Source organism: Clarias gariepinus, chromosome 5 (assembly GCF_024256425.1).
Source record: "Clarias gariepinus isolate MV-2021 ecotype Netherlands chromosome 5, CGAR_prim_01v2, whole genome shotgun sequence".
Classification (NCBI taxonomy): domain Eukaryota; kingdom Metazoa; phylum Chordata; class Actinopteri; order Siluriformes; family Clariidae; genus Clarias; species Clarias gariepinus.
This window is the reverse complement of record NC_071104.1, coordinates 18,871,838-18,889,404: the sequence shown is the minus strand read 5'-3', so window position 1 is coordinate 18,889,404 and position 17,567 is coordinate 18,871,838.

The window sequence follows — 17,567 nt, the reverse complement described above, 5'->3', positions numbered from 1 at the left end:
CTTTAATTTTGCTAGGGAGCATAAACAGTGGACTTTGGAGCAATGAAAAAAGGTCATGTGGCTGATAAGCCCATATTTACCCTATTCCAGTGTAACGGGCATGTCAGAAGGGGAACACGTAAAGTGATGTTCCCATCATGTATAAGTCTTGCTTCAGTTGGTCTGGCTTCTAGACTCAGCAATGTTATGTATTGAATGACCGCGTTATCCAATCAATATATATATTTTCTTCCCTGGTTTCACGGGCATTTCCCAGGACTTAAAAAAGGAGTCCTATTCAAGAATGGATCTGGAAGCATGAGGAATCATTTTTACACAGGTTTGTTACACTTGACTTTAAGTCAAACTCTTCAGATGGGAAAAAACACTGTTGGCTTTGATGGTTTTATTTAAACCCAGAGAAATGTGAGTTTGCATGTGCTATGATAGCGGTTGCTTCTTTACAGATCCACTGGAAATTCTAAACAGTGTGAAAATGTTGAGCAGTAGTGCATTACAAGCTGTTTCACTTTAATTTTTTTCCAGCCTTACGCAGGTCTAAGGAAAAAAGACTGTGTGACTGTTGTGTGTAAAAAATCCAAAGATCAGCAGTTTCTGAAATACTCAACCCTGCCAATCTAACACCAACAACCATGCAATGGTCAAAGTCAATTTTTTCCCCTTATTCTGCAAAAAAACATCAACTGATGAAAATAATGAGTGGTAAGACACTGTTGTATTTTTTGTAAAAGGATCCTCTTCATATGTGACTCATCATATCAAGTACTAAGTCGCACAGGTTAGTTTTCTGCTATGGTGAGAGTGCACTATTGTCACGATCTGGGTGTATTGGCAGGTGTTGAACGCCGTGGGCGGAAGGAGCAGGCATAGAGACAGAGGGGTGGTGTAATCAAAAAAGTGTCTTTTTAATGATAATTAAACAAAATATAAATAAAGATACAAACAAACTTAAACGATACTTAACTTTGTGCTGACAGGGGCTCTCTGGTAAGACACAGACAGGGCAAGACACATAACACGCCCTGCGGCGAGACACATAACACGCCCTGCGGCGAGACACATAACACGCCCTGCGGCGAGACACATAACACGCCCTGCGGCGAGACACATAACACGCCCTGCGGCGAGACACATAACACGCCCTGCGGCGAGACACATAACACGCCCTGCGGCGAGACACATAACACGCCCTGCGGCGAGACACATAACACGCCCTGCGGCGAGACACATAACACGCCCTGCGGCGAGACACATAACACGCCCTGCGGCGAGACACATAACAGGGGGACAAACACAACAGGACATAAACGAGGTGTGGAGCTGAAACGAGACACTAGGGAGAACGGGAGACACTAGAGACACAGGAGACACTAGAGACACAGGAGACACTAGAGACACAGGAGACACTGGAGAGGACAGGAGACACTGGAGAGGACAGGAGACACTGGAGAGGACAGGAGACACTGGAGAGGACAGGAGACACTGGAGAGGACAGGAGACACTGGAGAGGACAGGAGACACGTAACGACGAGACGAGAGACCAAGAGAGGGACAGGACAAGGGCTAAAGACATGGCAATCAGCTAGGCATGGCTTCTAGCTAAACATGGTTAAGCACTGCTTAACCATGGCAGTTAGCTACACATACACCTAGCTAAGCATGTCTTCAGCCCCAACATGCACTAAGCTATACTTACCTAATAGCTAAAACACACTAGGGAATAGGGGCTCAGAAACACAGACAAGGATACCCAGTGGCTAGGCGAGGCAGCCCTCCAAGACTAAGGGAGGCAGCACTCACAAGCTAGTCGTTACTCCCAAGCCAGGAGGGACAGCACTCTAAACCTAGGCACACTGGAACACTAGGGGTAGAGGAAACACAGGACAGCTAGAGACACAAAGGGGTTAAGGCTAGAAGCATGCTAGTTACTGTAACACAATATAGATCTTAGCTAAGCACGCTCCTAGCCCCACACACACCTAACTACTTACCTGCTCTAGCTAACCACAAGAACACAGGAGGACAGAACTGAATCAGCTCCACTAACACAGACACACAAAACATACACAGAGACATTGCCGGTAAGAGAGCCCAAGTCAACACAACTAAAATCAAAGTACAAACTAAACATAAAACTAAACAGAACAAAAGCCCACACATGTGACAGTGGTAATACCCAAAAATGCTCGACCCAGTTTCCCAGTCTAAACAGCTATTTATAGATTGGTTGATGGCTACCTCGGTTCAGGTGTGCACTGCATCACCTGACCGAGGTGCCTGCTGGGAAACTGAGTCGGCCAACAAAAACTACAAACTAAAAACAGTGACCTCTAGTGGAGGACCCTTACAGTACCCCCCCCCTTAAACCGCTCCTCCGGAGCGCTATTGGTGGTCCCAGGGCACTTCCCTGGTGTCCCTTCACCCGACCCCGACGGGCTAGCTCCCATAGTCAACTGTGTGGCGGAGGCAGCACCGGATCGCTGTTGTAGGCCGGGCGGAGGGGGCAGCACTGTATTGCTCTGAAAAGTAGAGCCCCTGAAGACAGTGCTGTGTTGTCCCCCAATCCGGGCGGCCGATGCAGTACTGGCTTTTCCTCCGCCGTGCAGCGGTGGGTGCCCGACATCGAAGCCGGGTGCTGGACGCTGTGCTGGGGTGTCGCTCCGAAGGCGGTGAGCCTTGAATAAGGGCTACTGGACGAAGGTGGGGGCCTCCACATGAGGCCTGCTGGTGTTGCTGGGACCTCCTCGAGGCGCTCGGCGGCTGCTGCTGCTGGGACCTCCTCGAGGCGCTCGGCGGGTGCTGCAGCGGTGGCCTCCCCGTGAGGCGCGAAGCGTGCTGCAGCGGTGGCCTCCCCGTGAGGCGCGAAGCGTGCTGCAGCGGTGGCCTCCCCGTGAGGCGCGAAGCGTGCTGCAGCGGTGGCCTCCCCGTGAGGCGCGAAGCGTGCTGCAGCGGTGGCCTCCCCGTGAGGCGCGAAGCGTGCTGCAGCGGTGGCCTCCCCGTGAGGCGCGAAGCGTGCTGCAGCGGTGGCCTCCCCGTGAGGCGCGAAGCGTGCTGCAGCGGTGGCCTCCCCGTGAGGCGCGAAGCGTGCTGCAGCGGTGGCCTCCCCGTGAGGCGCGAAGCGTGCTGCAGCGGTGGCCTCCCCGTGAGGCGCGAAGCGTGCTGCAGCGGTGGCCTCCCCGTGAGGCGCGAAGCGTGCTGCAGCGGTGGCCTCCCCGTGAGGCGCGAAGCGTGCTGCAGCGGTGGCCTCCCCGTGAGGCGCGAACCGTGCTGCAGCGGTGGCCTCCCCGTGAGGCGTGAAGCGTGCTGCAGCGGTGGCCTCCCCGTGAGGCGCGAAGCGTGCTGCAGCGGTGGCCTCCCCGTGAGGCTCGAAGCGTGCTGCAGCGGTGGCCTCCCCGTGAGGCTCGAAGCGTGCTGCAGCGGTGGCCTCCCCGTGAGGCCTGAAGGGTGCTGCAGCGGTGGCCTCCACGTGAGGCCTGAAGGGTGCTGCAGCGGTGGCCTCCACGTGAGGCCTGAAGGGTGCTGCAGCGGTGGCCTCCACGTGAGGCCTGAAGGGTGCTGCAGCGGTGGCCTCCACGTGAGGCCTGAAGGGTGCTGCAGCGGTGGCCTCCACGTGAGGCCTGAAGGGTGCTGCAGCTGTGGCCTCCACGTGAGGCCTGAAGGGTGCTGCAGCTGTGGCCTCCACGTGAGGCCTGAAGGGTGCTGCAGCTGTGGCCTCCACGTGAGGCCTGAAGGGTGCTGCAGCTGTGGCCTCCACGTGAGGCCTGAAGGGTGCTGCAGCTGTGGCCTCCACGTGAGGCCTGAAGGGTGCTGCAGCTGTGGCCTCCACGTGAGGCCTGAAGGGTGCTGCAGCTGTGGCCTCCACGTGAGGCCTGAAGGGTGCTGCAGCTGTGGCCTCCACGTGAGGCTGCCGCTTTAGTCCCAGCCCCCTCTGCTATGCCTTGGTGGGTCGAGCATTCTGTCACGATCTGGGTGTATTGGCAGGTGTTGAACGCCGTGGGCGGAAGGAGCAGGCATAGAGACAGAGGGGTGGTGTAATCAAAAAAGTGTCTTTTTAATGATAATTAAACAAAATATAAATAAAGATACAAACAAACTTAAACGATACTTAACTTTGTGCTGACAGGGGCTCTCTGGTAAGACACAGACAGGGCAAGACACATAACACGCCCTGCGGCGAGACACATAACACGCCCTGCGGCGAGACACATAACACGCCCTGCGGCGAGACACATAACACGCCCTGCGGCGAGACACATAACACGCCCTGCGGCGAGACACATAACACGCCCTGCGGCGAGACACATAACACGCCCTGCGGCGAGACACATAACACGCCCTGCGGCGAGACACATAACACGCCCTGCGGCGAGACACATAACACGCCCTGCGGCGAGACACATAACACGCCCTGCGGCGAGACACATAACACGCCCTGCGGCGAGACACATAACACGCCCTGCGGCGAGACACATAACACGCCCTGCGGCGAGACACATAACACGCCCTGCGGCGAGACACATAACAGGGGGACAAACACAACAGGACATAAACGAGGTGTGGAGCTGAAACGAGACACTAGGGAGAACGGGAGACACTAGAGACACAGGAGACACTAGAGACACAGGAGACACTAGAGACACAGGAGACACTAGAGACACTGGAGACACTGGAGAGGACAGGAGACACTGGAGAGGACAGGAGACACTGGAGAGGACAGGAGACACTGGAGAGGACAGGAGACACGTAACGACGAGACGAGAGACCAAGAGAGGGACAGGACAAGGGCTAAAGACATGGCAATCAGCTAGGCATGGCTTCTAGCTAAACATGGTTAAGCACTGCTTAACCATGGCAGTTAGCTACACATACACCTAGCTAAGCATGTCTTCAGCCCCAACATGCACTAAGCTATACTTACCTAATAGCTAAAACACACTAGGGAATAGGGGCTCAGAAACACAGACAAGGATACCCAGTGGCTAGGCGAGGCAGCCCTCCAAGACTAAGGGAGGCAGCACTCACAAGCTAGTCGTTACTCCCAAGCCAGGAGGGACAGCACTCTAAACCTAGGCACACTGGAACACTAGGGGTAGAGGAAACACAGGACAGCTAGAGACACAAAGGGGTTAAGGCTAGAAGCATGCTAGTTACTGTAACACAATATAGATCTTAGCTAAGCACGCTCCTAGCCCCACACACACCTAACTACTTACCTGCTCTAGCTAACCACAAGAACACAGGAGGACAGAACTGAATCAGCTCCACTAACACAGACACACAAAACATACACAGAGACATTGCCGGTAAGAGAGCCCAAGTCAACACAACTAAAATCAAAGTACAAACTAAACATAAAACTAAACAGAACAAAAGCCCACACATGTGACAGTGGTAATACCCAAAAATGCTCGACCCAGTTTCCCAGTCTAAACAGCTATTTATAGATTGGTTGATGGCTACCTCGGTTCAGGTGTGCACTGCATCACCTGACCGAGGTGCCTGCTGGGAAACTGAGTCGGCCAACAAAAACTACAAACTAAAAACAGTGACCTCTAGTGGAGGACCCTTACAACTATGTGAATTTTTCAAATTTTTGACTTAGCCAAAAATTGGCTGATAAATACTGTATTTTCCTGATAATTCAACAGAATTAAGAAAGTTTTAATCCAAATTTTTAAGCAGTTTACTGAACACCATCTGTTTATTCCAATTGTCATTTTTTCCCTAAACCCCTATGCTGCAGGTAGAAGGGAATGAGGATGAGGGTTCACTCTTTCTCACTACTGTGTGTCTCATTTGAATTCTCATTTATACATTACAAATATTTTAATACATTTTTCCAAGGCCATCCTTGGAAAACTTGGTAAACAATCGTACATTGGCCATATCTCAGCAACAATTTTATCATAATGCAGTAATAAACTTTATATCCTAATTGGACCTATTGAACCAGGAATCCAAAAATATGTAAGACTCGAATCACTAAAAATATGTCTTAATACCTGATTTGATGTGCTGTGTGACATATACAGTATTATGGATCTATTATATTAATTAAATTTGATTTTAATATATTTGGAGATCTCACATATCTTTTAAGTATATAATCAAACAAAACAAATAACATAAAATCCCACTAGGAAGCAAAGGCTCAATAAGTCAGGCACATGCTTTAACCAATGCCTTTGTAGAAAACCAGCTTTTCTCATACCTGATTCACTTATTCTTCCTTTAGTCTTATTGTACACTTGCTCCTTCTTTGAAACACTCCAAAACCATTAAAGCAACCACTGCTCCTTGCAGCAAAAACTTCTGCTTCAACACCGACAGGTCTTTCCTCAACACAGGAACTCTCATCATTTTTAAAGAGAATGTTGAAAGTTTCTACACCTCTGTTATATTACCCAGAACCTCATCTGTCATTTTTGTCTGTAGCCTTTATCCAGTCAACTCACTGTCCATTGATCAACAGAGCCAGAGATGAGTTTGTATTTTAGCTTAAACACAGTAAGCTAATCTACTCTACATACCAGCCTTAAAATAGAGTTAGATAGAGTATACATCCAGAGGTCTTTGAGTCTATCAGGGCGTGTACTGTATGTGTGTGTGTGTGTGTGTAAGAGAGAAAGAGAACTCATAAATGAAACTTAAGCACCAATCAATTTTCAGCAAATTTTGCATAAAGACATTAGTCTTAGTGGTAGTTTTGCACCTTCCACGCAAAAGACCCTGGTTCGAAGGCCTCAATAAAATGGCAGGGTTGCATCAGGAAGGGCATCAAACATGAAACCTGTGCCATGTAAGTTCTGTACAAGTTGGATGATCTGCTGTGGTGACCCCTAGAAGGGAGAATCTGAAAGAGCAATAACAACTACCAAAATATGGGGGGGGGGGGGGGGGACACCACCATGTCATCTATTTTTCTCAGTAAGTTTAAGAAATCTCACTATTATTCATCCAATAACCCTTTAGAATAATATCTAGGTATTTTTTCTTCTGGACATTACTTCTGAAATTCAGTTGTTTTATGCTTTACTGTTTTACCAGCAAAAAAAAGTGTTCAACATTCTATTAATGCCTAAAATTCCTACATGAATGTTCTGTGAACCCGCTGTACTTTGCTGTAACTCCTTTACATAACTCTTTTGCTCTTTTTCTCCTTGAGAAATGAAAACAAGACAACATAGAATAAAGCAGAACTCTTCGTTACACAATGCCCACAGTGTAGCAGAGCTGTAAATTTAATCTGTGCTCAGAGTAAACGGCAGCTTTCATGGAGGGAATTTGAGTGTTAGACAAACATTTTCTCAGCTCATTCCCCCACAACGAGCCAACCAGTGTGTGCATAGTCATCAATCATTCTCATCCGTTTCTCATTTACAGCCATTACACTAACCCTGGCCGAGTGCCTCCCAACTAAAACCGAGGTAATATTTTGGCTTAGTCGAGAAGCGTTTCAAGGAGGACTATTTTTTCATTAATCTATCATGACAAGGTCGGATCTATTCATCAGACATTAATCACCCACAAGTTAATCAGCAATTACAATCCTAACCTTTTGCTGAATCATGAGGTGCTGATGTCTGGCCTCAACAGAATATCCCATGATGAAGATGTCACTGTGCACTACTGTACCCTTCTGGAGCTCTCAGACTGAGAGACTGATTTAAACTCAAAGAGGAAAACATGACAGGAGTGGATTGACAGTGGAGCATATCGCTCAGCAGCACACGAGTCAGAGAAAACTCATCACGATTCCAGAGGGCAAAAAAATTTGATTACTCTTTCACTGGGTTGTTGAGTGTTGTCACGATGCACACCTGCGCACACACTGAGGTTTGTACTAAAGAAGAGGGTGAGATAGAAAGATGAAAGGTCAATTTAGTTTAAAGGAATGAAAAGTCTAAATAGGAAATGGGAGAAAAAAAGAAGGAGCTCCATCTCGTCAATAGGATCTCCCCAATAAAACCACCAGTCAGTTTAAACCAGATAAAGAAACAACAGCAGGTGTAGTCAGAGTGGCTGTGAGGGGAAGAACGTAGGAGTGTGAAAAATACAGAAAGAGGCGGGTGGGTGGGGGTTAGGTGGTGTCTTCAGCTGATGCTGACCACCCTAAATCAGGTTAATGTGATGGATTTGTTCCAGCTCCCTTGCTGAGGCCTCTAAACTAAAGGCATGTTAGAATCAGCAGCACTCCCAAGGATCCTAAACAGACCATCTGCAGACTTACCTCCATCTGATTCCACTCTTCACCACACACTCACACTCACACACACATATAAACACAAAGACAACAACTAATGACCTAGATCTAAAATCCCACACCTGTCTTTAAAGATATGAAACTGAGACTTACTAAGTTAAGAGAGTTAATAGTGAAACTAATTACTGTATAATGTTTTATCATTAGTGTATAATGTATAAGAATGTTTTATTATTAGTTATTTTTCCATTTAGGTCATATGCAAAAAAGTAATGAGGAAATATTGGCCCCCTTTAAGACACTCGCACTCTGTCACTCACTCATGCTCTCTATATAGCTTATCCTGTAGGGGTCACTTTATGCCAGAGTGCCAATCCATCGTAGGGCACAATCCTGCACACACTACTGTACGTGCAAATTGAAAATGCCAGTCAATCTAATCTGCATGTCTTTGAAATGGGGGAGAAAACTGGAGTTCCCAGAGGAACCCAACTAAGCATGGGGATAACATGCAATCTTTATAAACACATTCTGAAAGTGGGAATCAAACCCCTTGACCCTGGAAGTGTGAGGACATGGTGATAAATACTATGTCATCGGGGCGTTTAAAACAATCATCAATAATGTCTGTATAAACTAAAAACGGTGGTTAATGATTATGTTGTTATGATTCAAATTCTAATTTAATTTGTCACATACACAGTCATATATAGTGCAATATGCAATGAAATGCTTAAACGACCCCTGTGACCTTAAAAAAGGTTATTAATAGGAAATAAATATGGAACAAAAAAAAAGAAATAAAATATAGAAAAACTTTAGCTAAGGAAAAAATAGATATAGAAGATAAAACAAAATATAAAATATAAGATTATGTATCAAGATCATGATTATGATGTTATGATTCATGACATTTTAAATATACTTAAATGATAAAAATAATATTTTATTCAGAATCCCGAATCTGTCTTTTGCAAAGATCATCGACAATGTTTCTAAAATATTCTGAAATGACACAACAGTGCATAAACATACTGTAAGTAGAAAATGAATACAGAAGAAAACATGACTCAAGTCAAGTCAAGTCAAGTAATGTGCTGTTAAGTCAAGTGTTTTGCTGTATTTACTAAGGGGTCTAGTAGTACAACTGCAGTGTAAAGAAGGCTTAGTCTGTCTTTGATCAGTTTTATCTCCTCCGCATGCCATATGTTCTAGTCTTTATGTTAGAGCAGTGTAAGGCATGTACTTCAAGCTGTATCTGTTCAGCCGTGGCATCCCGATAAAGCTGATCATGACGGAGAGGAGAAGGCTGAATCTGTCGGGTGTTGAACTAACACTAGAAAGTGAAAAGTTCTATGACTCCTATTCATCAGTAAATGACAGGGTTGACCCACACACACTAGAGACATCTGGATGGGTGACCTGAGGTCCACACATTTAGGACAAACCACCTGCAGCCCACACACACACACACACACACACACACAGCACACTACTGACCATGCTAAGACCAAGTGTATTTGAGAATATTATTACCTTGATATACTTAACTTAGTGTACATGATTTCAAATACTGCAAGACAGAATCACACAGACACACTCTTACCTTAAAAGAGTAATCCACACAAAAGTCTGTTGATCAAGCTCAGTAGTTTGCGATTTGCTGATATGAAGCGATATCGAGCAACTCTATGTTGTAGTTAAGAGCTGCTTACACACTACTCAGAACTACATCTGTACCAGTGAGATCCAGTGAAAGACAAAGAAGGGAGCAGTAGACATTCAGCACTAAGGAACCTTGAGAGAGATAAAAAGCAAAGTAGCGTGTAGAGCAGAGTGAGACAGATGTAAATCTGTAATTGCATCTGCTTAGCTAAAACCAGCTGCCCTGAAACAATGACCGCAGTCTTCTGATGGTCCTAAAACTAAATGTGTGAAAGGCAGAAAGAACGGGTACAGGAGGAGGAGTAGGAGAAGGAGGAGGAGGAGGAAGGGGAAAAAGGAGGGCCAAGGTTATTAATTATGCACCTCTGCGGGCTGTCCAGTTCAGTCCTTCCTTGGCTACTGCACATGGCCCGGCCTGCAGCCATCACAGCAGATGAAGAGGGGAAAGAGGGGCAGCATGAAATCACTGACATGCTGTCATACTCTTCCCCAAGCATCCTGCTTCTCAAAAATAAACATGAAAAACAAATCTCTTCTGCTTCTTCCGCTCACAGAACTCTCGCTGGTTGGTATTAGCATAACAATGATGAGTGCTTGACCCTCTAGATCTCTCTCACACACAGCAAGAGAGAGAGAGAGAGAGAGAGAGAGAGATCACACCAGCAGGGTATAAAAAAAACACCAGTCTAGAGATGGATTGTATCTGTGATCTGAAGTATCTGAAGTGGAACTTAAAATAAGAGAGGAAGAGTCCAGTACAAACCATATACGAGTGTATAGAGCAAATTAAGCACTTTAAAGTATATACACAAGTCCAATGTGATCTATCCCAATAAATGCAATAACACTGTCATTACATTTATTTTCGCTTTGAAAATAAACAATAACCTGGATAAGTGTGTTTTTTTTACATTTTTTATTTATATACCTGGTTACATGAGAGTCTGAGTGAGCTTTTCTGGGAACAGTAATTACTTGGCTTCACAGAAGACACATTTGCGATGTCAGACACGGTGCTTGTTTAATATTTTACTCAAGCTTCAGTTCTTCTGGGAAAACTTTGCACTGGCTGTGTGAATGTTGCTCTTGGGATATGATGTCATGGAGCCATGAATGGCCTAAAACTGGCATTCTAATGCATCTCTTTGGATATTTATCGTTTCAATCATTAAGGTGAGTTTATGGCTTGCTAAATGTAATTCATGACTGTAGCATTTATGTGTGTATTTTTATATGGTTAAAAAAATACTTCAAATTGGTAGTCTGTGCTTATAGACCGAGAATGACCAATATAACGACCCATATGGGTCTGAAAAGCAATTAACATGCAACTGAGACATAAAATGAAAACAATTTACCATTTAAATCTTTTTTTTTTTTTTTTGTAATTTCCTCCATACTAATCTTTTTCTGTACAGGCAGGAGACCTTGAATAAAAATGCGGTGAACAGGACATTTTTCATGGACTTGTCCTGTGGCAGAAGGTGTAATATATAAACCGCTAGTTTGCTGTGCCTGCGCTCTTTCTTACCCCATGTTCTATGAAAAGCATCCTAGACACATGAATTATTAAAAGCCAATTTCAGTCTTTTTTATGCAACTAAATGCAATTGCAAAAACATTGCATTAATAAGCAAGAAGCGCCGCAATAGGGCTTCTTCACCAGGGGAAACATAAACATAAAAAACACACACAAGGCCTGATCATAACCAAGAGATGTAATTGGTAACATCATAGCATCATCATCATCATCATCATCATCATCATAATTACATATATGCATTGCTACTGAAAATAAATAAATAAATAAAACCTCAAATCTTTTTAGAAAAAAAGTATATATCGTAGTCAGGTCTGTGGAGTAATTACTCATATATGAAATAATCTGTTTTATTCTTTAACAGTATATTGACATTCCAGTCATTCTTCGTCATTGTTATTTAATGCTATGCCCCGTTTCCTACATGTAATGATGTAATGACAATTATCATTCTAAATCTTCAATTAACTATTTTTTTTAGCAATTTCTTTCATTCTAATCCTTTCCTGTATGAACAAATCCTAGTGCACACCTCACCTGAGATGCACAGCTCAGAAGCAGACCCTGAAGGTACAATTCCGTCTAAATATCCTTTTTTTTTTACCTAATGGAATAAAAATGTGTGGGTGTTGTAGCAGAAACCAAATTTCATGTGGGAGGCAATGTTTCTTACATACTGTAGATGTACGGGCAGTTGGAAAGATAGTGATGCTCTTGTGCACATTTAATAACGAGAAAAGAGAATTGGTTTGAGAGGAATGTGCTTTGGGAGGGGTGTGTAGTGGGACACAAAATGTGTTTAATATAGAAAGAGTAATTTCCCATGTTTTTTTTGAGCACTAATGAGGTAATTAGGAAAACCAAAGGATTGAGAGAGAAAGGGGCACTGGTGGCTCAGGCGGTTAAGGCTGTGGGTTGCTTGATTGGAGGCTTCGGGGGGGTCAAACTACACCAATGCTGAGTTGGCACTGTTGGGCCCTTGGGCAGGGCCCTTATCCTATGCTACTGAAGATTCAGGCCATCCTCAGTGCCAGCCCCAATGGTTTGCAGCAGAAAGGACATCTAGTGAAGTAACTCAGGGGTAACACAAGAAAAGGAAAAAAGCATGGAAAGAGAAAGAAATGATGATGGAAATAGAATGGGGGGAAAATTATATAAGAGAAAAGATTGGACCCAGAATGGACTAAATCAATGTTAGAAAAAGCTCAAATCTTGCTCAAGCCTTATTCTTCTATTGTGTTACATTCAAATATAATTTATTTGTTGTTTTCTCTTTCAGAACTCTTTTTTTATATTTAGCTGTGGTCTGATTAGATCTGATGTACCATAGAAAATGAAGAGGCAAGACTAATCTATGTGTGATGTATTTGTGTCTCTCTCTGAATGTTACTTTCCCTATCACAAAAAAAACCCAAAACACATTATGTTGCCATCAGGTTCTTCATCGACACTCTAAACATGTTCATGGGACACCTACAGTATTTCAGAACACCAGACATACTTTATGGTTAAGGGGATACTGCACAAAGGGTGAACAATGGTACATTGTGCATTTTGCATTTAAGTACTAAGTGTGCTGGGACCTTGAGCATCGAACACTCACATTCAGGTGCTACTGTTAGTGCTCATAAATTTAACTTGCTCATTACATTTAATGTACAGTGACTAGAAAACATAATTTAGTTATACTGTTGCTAGCAAAGGCAAATAAATAAGAGTATATGTAAATTATACTACTTAAAGTAGATTTTAATCTACCAGAGAGTTGTGCTGGTTGGTAGCAGATACACTTCTTATAGACTGATTGTAGTAAAATAAGTGTAAATAAGTTTGTGTGTGTGTGTTTAAATCAGTTCATCACTATTTGGGCACGAAATGTGTTCAGCCTCTTGTATTTCCTGTGGCACAGAAGTCTCTCCACCCATGCCTCTTTCTTTTCATCGCCCCCTCCTTTACTCCATCACTGAGCCACATTCACATGTTCCTGACATCAGTTTCCGCCAATCTATTAGCCATCACCACGGCAGTGCACAAAGACATTTTTAGGAGGGGAAGTCACTTAGCTTATAAATTCAACCATCAGGGGACTGACCAGTCTCTACATTCCTCTCACTCGGTAGGCATGTGCACAGCCAGATGCTCTTTTTGTGTTTTGCCTTTTTCTTTTTAATCATGTGTTTGGCCTTCCACTTGGCCCTGCTTCTTTTATTATGAGAAGATCTTCAGCCATTTCTTTTTATTTTTGTTTTCACTCATACCCCTTTAAGCTCCCAGCTGTAAGTTTTCTGCTACTCAATATCAAGAGGTTTGTTGCCATTTGGAATCTGGAGCAGGGTAGCTGCAGTACATGTTTCATTTCAAAAATTAGACATTACATAAATGCGATCATTTACAATGTCTTTTATTGTAAATAATAATAATAAAAATATATATAATAATATTTAAAAAAAACTAGAAGTATATTGGCAGAATATAATTGCAGAAATATATACACGACAGGATAAAGAACAGGCTGGCAGTAATTTGTTTAAAGCCCAGAATGTAAACTCACACAGCCTATTAGTGTATCAGGTGATTGCACAAGGTGAAACTCCCCTTAGATTTTGTGGGAATTGGTGCTAAATGTAATATTTTTTAGCCTTCAGCTTGTCAGCCTCACTGACACATGTGTAAGAAATCATCAGCAGTGCCTGGGAACACACACAGCAATGTGGGCATATTAAATGAAGCAGTGGTATTTTCTCTATCATCCTTTTTTTCCTCCCAAAATGCCTTCGGAGAAGAATGCCTCACATTATTACATCATAAGTGAAGGCTGTACCTTATATGCAGCTGCCTGCAGTCACTGATGTCGAGCACGACTGAAGCATTTAGATGCCTGTTGTACAGTAGTTATACCAGGGCTTGGTGTTCAGCCGCTGCAGTTGGATGGCTGTCAGGCTTCTTTCTTGGAACATTTGCAAACAGCTTGTTGGTATGATAGTGCTGTTTAACAGCTTGAAAAAAAAAACGCCTTTGGAGGAGAAACTAAAGGAAGACTTTGACTAAACACATATTGTCTGGAAAGACAACAAAAACAAATGCAAGTTTAGCGGGTTTTGGTTTGAACTGAAGAGCTTTTTATGAAAGGAACATTGCATGAATCAAGCAAAGGAGCTGAAATACATTCATGAAAACATAAATACAGCTACCAATTTGCCCTTATGTGTGTAATACATTATATCATAAAGTTGTTAGATTTAAGCACTTTAGTCTAACATAATGGAAATAAACAATACCAAAAATGTATTTTCATACATATGTATATATATATATATATATATATATATATATGTATATACATATGTATATATATATATATATATATGGTTTCCTGATGGGGAGAAGAGATTTAATAAGCTGGTTAGCAGGATGTGATGTGGTACACATATAAGAAGTTTCTGTGCTTGACATACAGTACTGTACAGTCGCAGTCGGGCATGTTGAACATATTGTATACAACTAGACAAATCCAGTCCTGCAGTTCTATAGTACTGTAGATGCTGTTCTGCCAATCACACTAAGCTGACTTCTTTAATGTACACAGGCACAGGTTTTACGCCGGATGCCCTTCCTGGTGTAACCCTCCCATTTATCCAGCTTTTTTTGGTGTTAAATGAGCCAGGTAAAAATGAAATGAATCATGGAATGAATCACAGTACAAAAACATGAAGCAGAAAAGAGATTTGAGAAATGTAAGACCTAACTAAGGACATTTTAAGCTTTTGTATTTTCACTGTTTAAATCTGACAGCAGTACAAGCTGCTGTTATTTCGTATGCAGCCCTCTTTAGTCACCAGTTGGCCTGATGGCGTTCATGGTCACACATTTGGTCACATGATGCCAGTGGTAGTACAATGCTTAGTGTTTAGGCACTGCAGTTTAGATTAGAAGGATACTTCTTGAAAAACTCACAATTCATTATGATGAAATTGAGATTTACAGTTTTGTAGTACAATTTTGTAGTATGACAGCATGACAAAGATGTTTAGCTTCAATCTTGTGAGGTATCGTCACATGGTGCATAATGTCTATTCATCATTTATTTCTGACCACATTTGTTGTGTTTGATGTTTCTTAACCCAATTCCACACTTTTTTTTATATTGATTTATCCTGGATCTTAGAGGCCTGGAGCCTATCCCAGGACACTTTGGGCACGACAGGGTGCCAATCCATCTCACTCTTACTCAATATGGGCAATTTGGAAATGGCAATTAGCCTTTAGTCTTTGAGAGGAGTCATTTCAAATCCATTTAGTTATTTTCATTGTTTGATACAGTCCAATCTTTTGATCTTTCTGGATTAATAACATTTTATTTAGAGGCAGTGAACTTTTTATGATACATAATGTGATATTTTTGTCATAACTATAAAAAAAAATTCTTCTGTTGTCTTTTTTGTCACAAACTGTATATCAATTATTTCTTTGACCATCAAGAATAAATAAATTACAAGCTGGTATTTTGTGTTTCAAGCTTATAGTTCACCTACTGTAATATATCACATAGAGACCAAAAAACAAAAACAAAAAGACTGCCGTATTTCTCTAAAACACTGCATGCATTTACAGTCTAAAATATTAAAATATTGTTTAAATTGTATCGTTTCAATACATGTTAAAATATTTAAGCAGTGGTGTCATAAAACAATTTCATATTTGATTTATAGGAACCTTTGTGTGAACTGTTGTATTTAATATCTAAATGAGTTTTTGCTGTAAATAAAGTTGCCACAGGTAAACCAGTATGCATTAATGCGTGAGTAAATATATACAGAGGATATTAAGAGATTCCTGCCTTTTTCATTACATCGATAGTTCATTAATTTCAGGCTTCCTTCCTTAACCTTTGATCTTTATTGTTCATATTATTCCTCCAAGCTATGAAGTGTGTGTGCATGTTGCTTATCTTTCTAATAGTTTATCACACTAGGGCAAATAAATGAGAGAAAATATCTGAATGTAAATTTTAAATATACCACAAACTTAAAACTGGCATTAAGTTCTTTAAACCACTACATCTAAAGAAGTTAAAATGTGGCCACTACACGATGCAGCTCAACCGGAGGTGTATAAATGGCCAGCATGATGGTGTTAAAAACTAATTGATTAAAAAATGTATTTGACTATTGGTGAGAAAATCAATTCAGTATACATAAGAGCCATGTGACAAGGCAATTTTCTTTCAGGGAAAAAAAAAATCTAACGATCTAAATAAAAGGCATCACAAAGGATTCATTGATTTTCATTCAGCATCCCAAAAGATCTGGGTTTAGCAGATCAGATCATTAGATCACACTCCTCCTGAGAGGTCGATATTTCAGCAGAGGAGGGAATTTGAACTTCATCCAGCTCCTTAAATTGCACATCTCAATGGTATTCTCTCACTGGGTGAGCTAGTAAAGCTTATTCAAAGATCTTGTCAGTTTAAAGTGAAACCTGTATAGAATCAATGTCACCTATTAGACAGATCCATAGGTGTATTAGCATGTAGCGATATGTTAAATGCATTTTCATATGCAAAGTTAGGATGTGCAGGTTTTAGGTGTGTAGAAAATACTGTAATGGATTTAAATAATTCTATTTTTTTTTTAATCTTTGGTCACTTTTCCTGTTAGTGTTGATGGCTCTTTACCTTCTATTGATTTCTGTTGTCTTTTTCTTTTTCTGTTGTCTGTTTTTTTTTTTTTTTTTACAAATGCAGGTATCTACACCCCTCCAATTAACCCTCATCTTTTAGCCACACTTACAGACACACTCGTTCACACACTATGGACAAATTAGAAACCAATTACCCTACTCTTCATGTCTGCAGGACAAAATGGAGTACCCAGAGGAAACCTACCAAGAACATGAGAACTCCACACACAAAGAACCAAGACCTGAGGTGGGACTTGAACCCTCGACCATGGACACGCAACTAACTGCTTCATTAACTAAATATATATACCAAATATGTTAAAAAAATTAAAGAACAATTCTGAAATTCTAATTAGATAGTTTGAGGATTTTTTATTAGATGGAAGCAATTATAATTCCCTCTAATAGGACAAATAAAGTGAGTTTTAAAAACACAATTTTCTTCTCTTCTAGATTGTTAGCACCAATGTCTTTTATTGT